The following is a 12231-nucleotide window of genomic DNA, read 5'->3' on the forward strand; positions in this document are numbered from 1 at the left end:
ATTTTGGAGTCCTACATAAACTAAATTTTTGTGAATGTTCTTTGGGTACTTAAAGACGGAGTATTCTTTATTTTCAGGGTGAAGGGTGTGGTATATCTTAGAGAGATTAAAATTTTAGATTGACTTTATGAATTATAGAATTCGATCCTATATATTTACCTTTTTGCTGTTTTCTTGATCTGTCACAGGTCAAGAGAATAAGTGAACTTTCCCTGTTACTTCTGTATTTCTCTCTATTTCTCCTTGTATCTTATGCAGTTTTTACTTTAAGAATTTTCCTGCTAGGATCTTTGGCATTAATGATCTATGACAGGTCTTCACTGAGATTGACTCCCTTATTATTATAAAGAGAACTTATTTGTCTTATTTAATGCTTTCTGCTGTGAATTCAACTTTGTTTGATCTTAATAACGTAACCACTCTATTAGCCTTTTTAAGGTAATTACCTGACATAAATGCGCAGTATTTAATCTTGCCTGAAATGTATCTCTCGCCTGCAACAAATAGTTGAGTTTAGTTTTCTAAACCTGAGAATATTTTCCTTTTAATAGGTGGGCTTTTTTCTTTTCTTTTTTTTCTTTTTTCTTTTTTTTTTTTTATTGAGTTAATGATAGGTTACAATCTTGTGAAATTTCAGTTGTACATTATTGTTTGTCAGTTGTGTTGTAGGTGCACCACTTCACCCCACCTTTCTCCTGGTAGCCACTAATCTGTTCTCTTTGTGTACATTTTTAAATTCCTCATATGAGTGGAGTCATACAGAAAAAATATGGAATGCTTCACGAACTTGCGTGTCATCCTTGCGCGGGGGCCATGCTAATCTTCTCTGTATCGTTCCAGTTCTAGTATATGTGCTGCCGAAGCGAGCACTTAATAGATGGGCTTTTACATATATTGTTACACTTACATAAATTGTTACACAGATGTGTTTGGTATTAGTTCTCTTATCTTGTGTGATTTCTGCTGTTACTGCTTTATTTTCTGTCTTGCTAAATTATCTATCCTTTTAAAATTAAATGTGTACGTGTCTTTTCGTTCTGATAGTTCAGAAGATTTATAAAGTATTTTTAAGCCCTTTAGTGGTTACTTTATAACTTTTAATAATATACTTAAGCTTACATTTTTTGATTTGTCAACTTTTGACACTACCTACCTATTGCCTCCCTGCTATGAATGAGAAAACTAACTTGTGTTCACTTCCATACACCTCTCATCCAACACCTAATTTTAATTAATTGTATTACTTTCTTTAATTCTTCTTTACAACTATAATTTACATGATGTATAAACTGGTTTCTTTTTTGAACATCAGATTTATTAAGATATAATTTACATACAGCAAAATTCATCCTTTTTAGGTGTATAGTTCTCTGAGTTTTGATAAATGGGTACAGTAGTATAACCAGTAGCACAATGACCATATGGTAGAATATTTCCCTCACACCATAAAGTGCCCTGTAGGCCTTTGTAATCAATCTCCTACCCCACCCCTAAACTCTGGCAACAACTGATTTGGTTTTTATCCCTACAGTTTTGCTTTTCAGGAATGTCATATACATTGAGTAATCCATTATGTAATCTTTCGTGTCTGCCTTCTTTCACCTAGTATAATAAGTTTGAGATTCATCCATGTGGTTGCATGTGTCAGTAGTTTCTCCCTTTATGTTGTTAAGCATGGTTATGTCACAATTTGTTTATCCATTCCCAGGTGAGTGGACATTTGGATAGTTTCTGGTTTTTAGGGATTATGAATAAAGCTGCTTTAAACATTTGCGCATAGGCACTTGTATGGACATATGTTTTCATTTCTCTTGGATAAATACCTATTACTGGATTGCTGAGTGTATGTTTAACCTTATAAGAAACTGTCAAACTGTTTTCTAAAGTGGCTTTTCTATTTTACATTTCCAGCAGAAAGGTGTGAGAGATTCAGTTGCCTTGCTTCGTTGTTAATGCTAGGTATTGTCACTTTTTAAAATTTTACCTATTCTAATAGATGCATGTACCACTGAGGTTTTAATTTGAATTTCCCTAATGTCTAATAATGTTGAACATATGTTCATGTATTTGCCATTTGGATCTTTTCTTTGTTCAAGCGTCTCTTCAAATCTTCTACTTTATTTTTTTCTAATTGAGTCGTTTGTTTTCTTGCTATTGCATTTTGAGAGTCTTTATATATCTTGGGTACTACTCCAATTTATCATTTTTTATTTTATGGTTTATACTTTCTGTGTCTTAAGAAATCTTTGCTAGCCCAATGTCACAAAGATTTTCTTTTTTTTTTTTCCCCTTAACAGTTTTATAGTGTCAAAGAAAAACCAGAGCTGGACAGTAGTTAAAGAGGTAAAACCAGATTTTATTCAGGACTGTTGCATTAGGGGAAAAGAGACCTCAGGATAGAACTGGGCTCAGTTCCGAATACAGCACGGGCAAGGGGGGATTTATAGCCTAGGAGCAGGGTGGGGGTCAGTGGAAGGAACATTACTGAAAGGAAATATCAGAGGTAAGGGGGATTCTGGCTAAGCTGGCCTAACAGATTTCTTCTGAAGACAGGCCAGGGCGATCAGACATCACCCAGGGGTTGGTGGAGGACAAGGAACTCGATCAAATATTGAGGTGGGGAGTTCTGGTCAAACTCACATAAAAGGGTTCTTGCTAAAACTGGATTTTACAAGGGAGTGCCTAGGAGAAGGTGCAAAATACATAATTATGTACAAAATATGTAATTTTTGCATGTGGTGTGAGATATGGACCCAGCTTATCAACTTTTTTCTTTATAGTTTGTGCCTTTTGTGTACTAAGAAATATTTGTTAGCTTAAAGTTCCAAAGATTTTCTCTTATATTTTCTTTTAGAAGTTTTATAGTTTGAAGTTTTAATTTAGGTCTATGATTCATTTTGAATTAACTTTTGTATACAATTGAAGATATGGGTCAAGCTTCTTATTTTTGTTTTTTTTTTAAACATACAGATGTTACCATTTGTTGAAAAGACTATCCTTTCTCTATTGAATTACCTTGGCACTTCTGTCAAAATTTGATCATAGATACATGGGTCTATTTCTAGACTTTCTATTCTGTTCTTTTATCTGTATGTCTATCCTTTAGCCAGCATCACACTTTCTGGATTATAGTAGCTTTATAATAAGTCTTAAAATAAGGTGGGATGAGTCCAACTTTATTTTTCTTTTTCAAAGTCATTTTTGCTATTCTAGGACCTTTGATTTTCTATATAAGTTTTAGAATCAATTTGTTGATTTCTACAAAAATGTCTCTTGGGAATTGGATTGGGAATTGCATTCAATCTACGGATGGATTTGGGTGGAATTCACATCTTAATGATGTTGAATTTGCTGATCCATGAACATAGTATATCTAATTATTTATTATGTCTTTGATTTCCCTCATCAATGTTTCATATTTTTTAGCTTTTTGCCAATTATGGAGGAGGTAATGTAGACTGAAAATAAAAATGACTTTATTTCTTCCTTTCCAATCTGTGTGTCTTGTATTTCTTTCCCTTGCTTTATTGCTTTGGTTAGAACTTCAATACAATATTGCATAGGAATGGTGAAAGTGGACTTCCTCGTTTTGTTCCCAATCTTAACGGGAAAGCATTTAGCCTTTTATCACTAAGTACAATATAGGCTGTAAACTTCATTGTTTTTTAAACAGTATAATTGACTATGCCCCCTTTCCATGAAAGCTAAGTCCATTTCTACCCATTAGCTTCTAGACTTTGTGAGTAATGCTATTATTTCTATATTGCTTTGGTTTATAACGTGTACATTTTATATTGGTTGCTTAGTCTTAGTTCTACATTTAAGTTAATTTAAAGAGGACTATCAGTCCTTTAACCACGTTTTCTCTATTTATCTCTTGGTTAGTGAAGTGCTTCTTGAAATTTATTTAAGAAGATTGAGGTGAACTGTATTATAAATTCCTTCATGTTTGAAAATAGCTGGGTTTTTTTTTATACTTGAAAGAATGTTTAACTGGCTTTTTTCCTATGATCTTTGTAGATATTCCTCCATTGTTTTCTAAAGTTGAGCACTGCTGTGAAGAAATCTAAAGCTACTTTTTTTTTATTTTTTTAACTCTTCCAGGTGATTTTATTATTATTATTGCCTGGCCTCTCACGAAAATATCTTTTTAAACATTTAAGCTCACTTAGACTAGTGCCTCGGACTTAATAATCACTCAGTAAACGTTAGCTATATGCTTTGATTTCTTGTTGCATAAAGACCATTGTTTTCTTCAAAGTTCTCTTATTTAATGGAGAACAATTTAGCTTATTTTATGGGAGAAATTTGTGTGTGTTCATCTGGTTTTTGTTAGCTCTTTTACTTGAATTATTTTCATGTAGATTCTAAGCTGATTCTGTTTTTGAAAATTACTGATTTCTAAACTAGGGGAATTCTTCCTGAATAAGCTATTTTTTAAAGAGAAATGTGGAGGAAGAGCCAGGGAACTAAGCTGAGGTAGCAGTAATTTGAGAAATCTTAGACTCTTTGGAAACTCTTTCCTTAGCACACTGGCCTATGGGTATTCATTGTCTCTGGGATGGTGTGATTTCTCCTATGTCGGGGTGTATGTGTGTGTGTGTGTGGTGTATGTGTGTGTGTGATTTAGATTTCCTTTCCCTCCATATCCTTGACTCTATTTTAAACACTGTTCAGTCTACATTTTGTTTTTCCTGCTTATTTTCTGTATTGGTTTTATTTTCTTTCATCTGCTCACTTTATATGTCTTTCTGCAGTCTAATCAGTCTTCTTTGTTTTGTTGCTTTCCTGCTCGTTGGTTGCACAGTTCCGTTTCTGATTATCACTCATCTTTGAAAGGATTGTCTGGTCATAACTCGCAATGACCTCAACTATTCGGAGGAAAGAGACCCAGAAAGTGAGCTGAAGCAGCAGGCAGTTTCAACTCAGGGGACTAAGCTGAGGTAACAGTAATTTGAGAAATCTTTGAGTTCGTGGAAACTCTGAAAACCTCAGAACACTTTCTAGCACTCTCTGTTAAGGGCTCTGCCTGTGAACATATCTCTTACCAGTGTTTTCAACATTCTCTGTGCTATCCTTGGGTGAGCAGGTTGCCTTTCTTTTTACTGACAAAGATTTTCACGTGTGCTGATGTTTCCTTCCTTCATTTTTTCACTCATTTATATTTCCCTTCAAAGACGCACTATAAATTAGTGGTTATGAGCACAAACTCTGGAGCCATTCTGCTTAGGTTTGAACTCAGGCTCTGTCATTCAGAAGCTGTGGCCCTGGGCAAGTCACTTAACCTCTCAGTGTCCTCACTTGGTTAAGGATGTTGATAATAAAAGTACCTACCTCGTAGGGCTATCAGGATTAAATGAGTTTGTAACATACCTTGAACAACTCTTGGCAAAGAACAAGAACTAATGGTTTATAAAAATAAATAAAATTGTCTATGATCACCTGCTACAAAATACAATTGTTTCTTACCATCTCTTCTCCATCCTGTCACACGGGCAGACTTCTTGTAGAAATGTCATGTCTCAGTGTTTCCCACTCAGCTCTACATCTCCTACTGCTGGCAGATCAGAACAGACTTCAGGAATATTCCTGGGCAAACTCCAAGAATTTGCTGTTCCAGCCGAGGCATCCCTGATTGAGCCCTTCAGGGCCACATGCTGCTTTTGGGGAACTTGGCCCACTGCATGAGATCTGTCAGTTTGGTGTCTTTCCTCTTGGCCTCTTTCAATTTGGTCCAGAATCTGCTGTCTTTTGGCAGCCTCTTTTCATAGTTTATGGTCTGAGGTTGTGATTATTTTCCAGTTTCATTGGAGATGAAGTTTCTGTCTCCGTTTTTATCATTCTTATTGTTGAGGTTGGTTTCAGGGAGGACAGCAGGGGTAGAAATGTCTCGAGAAGGTCACCTAGAACTAAAAGTTGAGTCAACTCGACTTCAACTGATTTTATTAAATCAGCTTTTAAATCGTTATTCAGAAACTACAAAACTGTTTGTTTATTTTCTCTAAATTAAGCACTTGTTCTTCACAACTCAGAGACGTGTTTCAGTTTGTCTATATATTTTAGAGCAGTAATTACCAATTTTTATTAAATAAATATATTCACCTAGTTACAAATCAAATAAGACAGAAAAGCCCAAATAAAAGTTTCTCTGCCCCTGCCCCATTTCCAGTTTTCTCAGCTCTGCTTCCCAAGAGCAATCTTTTTATCCGTTTCTCTTTTGAGTTCTTCTGGCAGTTAGCTTGACATATTTAAATCACCAAGAATGAGTTTATATATAAATATATTTTTCCTGGTTAATTTTGCAATACATAAAAAAAGAAAAACAAATTGGCACGTTAGGACATGTTGCATGGGTCATGTCATGATTCTCCTGATAGAGTTGCACTGCCTGAATTTACATGGAACTTCAGGAACCTAGTCTCAGATATGAATTCCTTGCAGTTTGCTGTCAGAGCAGGTCTTCCTTTCCACCGTAAAACTGATTCATTGACTCTCAGGGAAATGGGGACAATTTTTCCTGAAGATTCCCAGAGTAGTAGTCTTCAAAAGCTTTCTTTTTATTGCTCTGTCATTTCACCTTATGTTTAAGTCAGACATCATTTCCCTACCCAGATTTACTCAGAGTTTTCCTGAAAACACTTTAATTCAATCTGAGATTTAAAAAAAAAATTGATCCTTTAGTAGTTTTTTCCTTTACAAGTTCAAAATGCTTTATCCACAAGTACAAATTAAAAAACTCTGAAAGCTGGGGGCCGGTCCCATGGCTGAGGGGTTGAGATTGCGTGCTCTGCTTCTGTGGCCCAGGGTTTCACTGGTTCGGATCCTGGGTGCAGACATGGCACCGCTCATCAGGCCATGCTGAGGCGGCGTCCCACATGCCACAACTAGAAGGATCCACAACTAAAAATACACAACTATGTACTGAGTGGCTTTGGGGAGAAAAAGGAAAAATTTTTAAAAGATCTTTAAAAAAAAAAACTCTGAAAACCATGAGTTTTTTTTTTCTTTTGGTCACTCATTTTGTGGCAAAACCTGAACTGAACTGATCTGAGGGACTATTTATCCCCTCAAGTGTTGAATGACGAGGGAACTACTGTCCCACACCCCATTGGACCTATCACACAATTTAATGTATATACTATGACCTTTCTAAAATCTGAAATATTCTGAATTCTGAGACAATTTCTGGCCCTGAAAACTTTGAATAAGGGCTTGTTGACCTGTATTACAAAAGTAGAATGTTATTGGTACTGGAATTCTCAGCTTAATTAAGTAAGTGGACCTGTTTGCTAAATGCCATCTTAAGTCAACAGTGCTGTTTATATTTGCATCCCTTAGTGCCCAGTCAGGAAAAAGAAACCATACTAGTTATTTTAAGAGAGAGAATTTGATCTAGGACTTTGGTTAAATGCTTGCTAGAAAATCAAAAAGCAGAAGGAGAACAATGCCTTTAGATAGATGTAGCAACGGCAGGAAGACCTGTCACTCCAGGACTGGAAGAACAAAGGGACAAAGGGAAGATTCTGGAATTATTCGAAGCTAGAAAGTTGGATAGAGACTCTGAGGGGTGGGAAATCAAGCCAACAAAGAGCTGCCACTATGTGTCTGGAGCTCGTATGTTTAAGGAGGTATAATGAGGTTGGTTGTGGGGGTGACAGAAAATGAGCACTGCTGCTGACAGGATGGAGGGCAATTGTTGGGGTGACATGGATAAGAACAGCAAGCAAACAGGAGAGGATAAGTCCTTTCTCTCTCCTCTCGCCTTCCTCTAGTGCCCTCTATTAATAGAGGCTATCAAGGAACCAGCTAGCAAAGGAGGAATACAGTTTGCAGATTTCTATCGACAAGATTCCAAAGCTGAGCATAGGTTTGGAGCTGAGCGGCATTAGCTGAAAAATTGGCATAGTTCAATTTTTGGGCTACTCGGCATCCTTTCTAAACATATTTGAATTTCCATATACCAACAATAGCGAATATATGCAACTACCTCTCATACAAAAGAAGTTGTTTTCACCTTCTACTCAAAAAGGAGAGCTATAGAGTCACAATAGTCAAATTAAATAATATCCTAACATATTTAGTATTTAATATGAGGACGATCACAGTGTCCATCTCTAGATAATATTAATTCCTCCTTAAATTTCTTCCCAGTCCCATATGAATACTCTGTAATCTAATGACTAAATTATGAAGTTAATCACCACCAATAATCTTTCAAAAGAAAATGGAAAAAAAGGGGGAAGGAAAAAAGAAATTTGTTAATATATGCAAGTATATATATTACATAATATGTAATGTAAAGGATAGTAATAAAATATTATAATAATATATCATCTAATATATATTTATTTAGGTAACAAGCAAGGAAGAAAATACACATAGTTGCTGTAGTCATAGTTTCACGAGGCTGTAGTGATATTTATAAATTCCTTCTTTTACTAAACATTTCAGGTTTTCTTTGCCCTTAGCCCAGCACTTCAGCTGGCCTAAATCCTTTACCTGGTGAGGTGACCCAAATCTTCATTATTAAACTGTCTAAATCTTTAGTGGTCATGACTTTCTTTCATTCTTATACTTTTCCAGTAACTTTTTGTATTGGAAATGGAAGTACTAGGAGGCGTCTGAAAGAATACCTGGGTTCCATACATTTTCCTTCTTGCCCCCGTTTTGTAGCAGCAAATAACTTCCCCTTGGTAACCAGGACCAATCGCACCAGTCAATAAGTGACTCCTTTCTTTAGCTGTTGAAAAAGTAGCATAAGGACCTCAAAATGGCCAGGTATGAGCTTACAATTCAGTGGAATCATTGTTGTGTCCCTGGTGGAAGCATTCCTCTCAGACCTCCAAATCTGCAGAATTCAAAACTGGGAGAACAGGCGTCAAATAGTTTCTGAGTGGTTATAATGTTGAAAGAAGCCATCCTGCTTCTACCCTTTGATGATCCCTGGACCCACCTAATCTGGCTATGGGAGAAACCGTGCTATATTGGTCACTGATTCAAAGTTTATACTGTAGTCTTTAAGGGAGAAACCAAACATTTCAGGATATTGTCTCGTAACTGTTGTTGTAACTGAATCTTCAGTAGGTTAGTCTACTTTTGTATCAGACCAATCATTTCTGGGTGATGGGGTACTTGGTTATATCCTGCTAGCCACAGGTCACCAGAAACACAGTTAAATTTATTAGCTTGTTGCTACAAGGGAGAATGCACACATTGGGGAACCATGGGGTGTGTGACAATGGGTGAATCAAGGAAGGTTTATAGGGTTTAGGGTGCTGGAGTTAGCCAGAGAATGGTCTTGTCAAGGATACATCAGAATTTGTAAATCAGTCAAGTTGCTGGGACAGTCAGTGGTCTTATCTTTAACATAGGAGTCCATGCAGTTCCCACTGGATCAGTTAGTCAGTGATCTTATACTGGAACACAGGGATCTGAATGAGCTGTGTTAAAACAGTATGAGTTTAGATTATCGGTCTTGCATGCTATGGTTATCTGTTCTGCGAGTCCTGGTACAATTTTGCAAATTGCGGTTTCTGCTTCAATTTTCAGATACCCCCTCATGGCTATCATTTGGGCTTTTTTCTTTTTTTTTTCTCCCTTCATCAGACTCCCTTTCTAAAAGATGGACTATTATCTTCTGGGGATGTGATCAATCCAGCTCTGCATTGTTCTTTGAGAGGTCATTATTATGTACTGAGCTTTCAGCGGTAATTGTTTTCATCTCTTTAATCGTCAACCTTCTTGGTCTCTTTGTTGGATAATCACTTGTTGAATTACATGGCATGACAGCAGTTATACAGCAACAATTAAGACTCTGGAGATCACATGTTTGGCTTCTGAAACACAGACAAATACTGAAAAGGATTATTATTAAAGTTTGCATGGCACTTGAAGAACAAAATATTAGACTTCTAAATCTGAGCCGTGAAGACATGTCTTATAATCCATGTGAATCTTCCTTAGATAATCATGCAACATTTTCCCTTAATTTGAATATGGATTACTCGGTTTAGCCAGCGTCTGAATAGTCAGTCCTGTATCTAGTGACTGCTATGGGTAAGGATCTTAGGAGAGCTGTGATTAAAGGCTGGGGATTCCTGTGCACTATTTAGAACCTTAAACCAGCTGAGAAGGAAGAAAATAACCAAGAGTTAAAGACCAAAAATATGCAAAGAAGTGAGATGCAAAGAGAGGCTTTTGGCATCTGGAGTGTCTCATTCTGACTGTCACGGGTGAAATGAATCTACTTCTACTAGTTTTTTCTTCTAAAGTCCAAAAGACAGCAGCTTGCACTGCAGACTGGACTTGTTACTGAGCCTTTTCTTACTTGGAGCCCACACAAAATTTGCAGCCATACAAGTTATTTGGTAAATGGGTCAGAGAAGCACTCACAAATGTGCTATATATTTTCCTCTGATTCCTGAGATTCCCAGGTTGGGCACCAAGAGACAAAAGCTTAAAAACCAGCACAGAATTTAACCTTCTTGAGCCTTAACACTTTTAAAGAGAGAAGAGAACTAGACTCTAAATATAACAAGATGATTAAGTCTGTTCTTTTTAGTTCCATTATAATAAGCATGTTAAAAATAATTGCTCTCAGCACATGCTAACTATATGAAGTCCCTTATAAGCATTATGTCACTTAATCCTGACTAGACTATAAGAAAGTAAAATGAGGAAAATTTTCCAGTTTATCCTTAATGATCCTTGATTATCTTTGGAGATGACAGATCCATAATTTACAAACTCAGGCTAACATCTTTGCTCATGCTCAATGAGAACTTGAAGACCTCCTCAAGGCTAGTCTGAAACTACTTACATCAGAATCATTTCAAGAGCTTAGTGAAGACTTAGACGCCTGGATTTTATGCCCAAACTTCCCATGGCTATTTTTGAGGATGGGACGCTGGAATCTGCCATTTATCAAGCTTCCTAGGTGATTCTTATGCACATTCAAATTTGAGGGTCACTGTTCCACCTATATTCATTAATTTCAGATTTCCATTGGATACGTTAATGTTTTAAAATGAGATTTCCTAAATAATCTAGTACAGTGTTTAAGGAATTCTGTAATATTGAGTTCTTGACGAAGTCTTTGACCTGGTGCACTTATTAATAACACCCTGATAAAACAGCTGTATGAGTAAATATATAATATGCTATATGATAGTTCACCTGATTTATGAGGCTTAGGTTCCTAAAAACACTGTGGAAGGAGAATTCACAGGTGAAAAATGTTAGAATTTAAAGGAATAAAGAGATAAGAGGATTAAAGTCCTATGTGAAACTATTCATTTATACATTTGTATAAATGTGAACACAAAATTAAAATCATAAACATATCTAAGTAAAGAGACTATCATTGGGCATTTTACACATCTCATATTAGTGTTTTAGTTTGGATTCTGTCTGCTGTAGTGGCAAAAAGCCAAATCAAACTGACTTCACTTAAAAACTTTTTAAAAAATTGGTCTATGTAATTAAAAAGTCAAGTTGGTAGGCTCAGTTAGATTCAGGTACACACATGAGACCCTCAGCAATCTGTGTCCCTCCCATTCTGTCTTCCCTGACATCCCCTGAATTGTTTTCATTTCAGACAGCTTCTCCCAGTAGTGCAAAAAGATAGGCACCACCAAGTCCAGGCCTAGAGCACATCAGTTTGGCAATCCCAGGGAAGAATCCTTCTCTTTCCCAGTAATTCCAGTGAAATACCCATATAGGTTGATCAGAGTCATGCAGAATTGTTTTCTTTCTTTTTTGAGGAAGATTAGCCCTGAGCTAACTTCTGCTGCCAATCCTCCTCTTTTTGCTGAGGAAGACTTGCCCTGAGCTAACATCCGCGCCTATCTTCCTCTGCTTTATATGTAGGATGCCTGCCACAGCATGGCTTGATAAGCGGAGGGTACGTCTGCACCTGTGATCCGAACCAGTGAACCCTGGGCTGCTGAAGCAGAATGTGCAAACTTAACCGCTGCACGACCAGGTTGGCCCCCATGCAGAACTTTTTTTTTTTTTTTTTTGAGTTAATGATAGGTTACAATCTTGTGAAATTTCAGTTGTACATTAATGTTTGTCAGTCATGTTGTAGGGGCACCACTTCACCCTTTGTGCCCAACCCCCACCCCACCTTTCCCCTGGTATCCACTAAACAGTTCTTAGTCCGTAATTTTAAATTCCTCATATGAGTGGAGTCATACACAGATTATCCTTCTCTCGCTGGCTTATTTCACT

At 36.7% G+C, this 12231-nt stretch overlaps 1 non-coding gene across 1 annotated transcript; it reads right to left on the reverse strand.

Annotated features, from left to right (window-relative positions):
• Positions 1–763: 763 nt before the first annotated feature.
• On the reverse strand, positions 764–870 carry LOC111768930 (U6 spliceosomal RNA). The gene has a single exon (XR_002801613.1). It is a non-coding gene; the product is annotated as a U6 spliceosomal RNA (small nuclear RNA).
• Positions 871–12231: the final 11361 nt, after the last annotated feature.

This window comes from Equus caballus, chromosome 18 (assembly GCF_041296265.1).
Source record: "Equus caballus isolate H_3958 breed thoroughbred chromosome 18, TB-T2T, whole genome shotgun sequence".
Classification (NCBI taxonomy): Eukaryota; Metazoa; Chordata; class Mammalia; order Perissodactyla; family Equidae; genus Equus; species Equus caballus.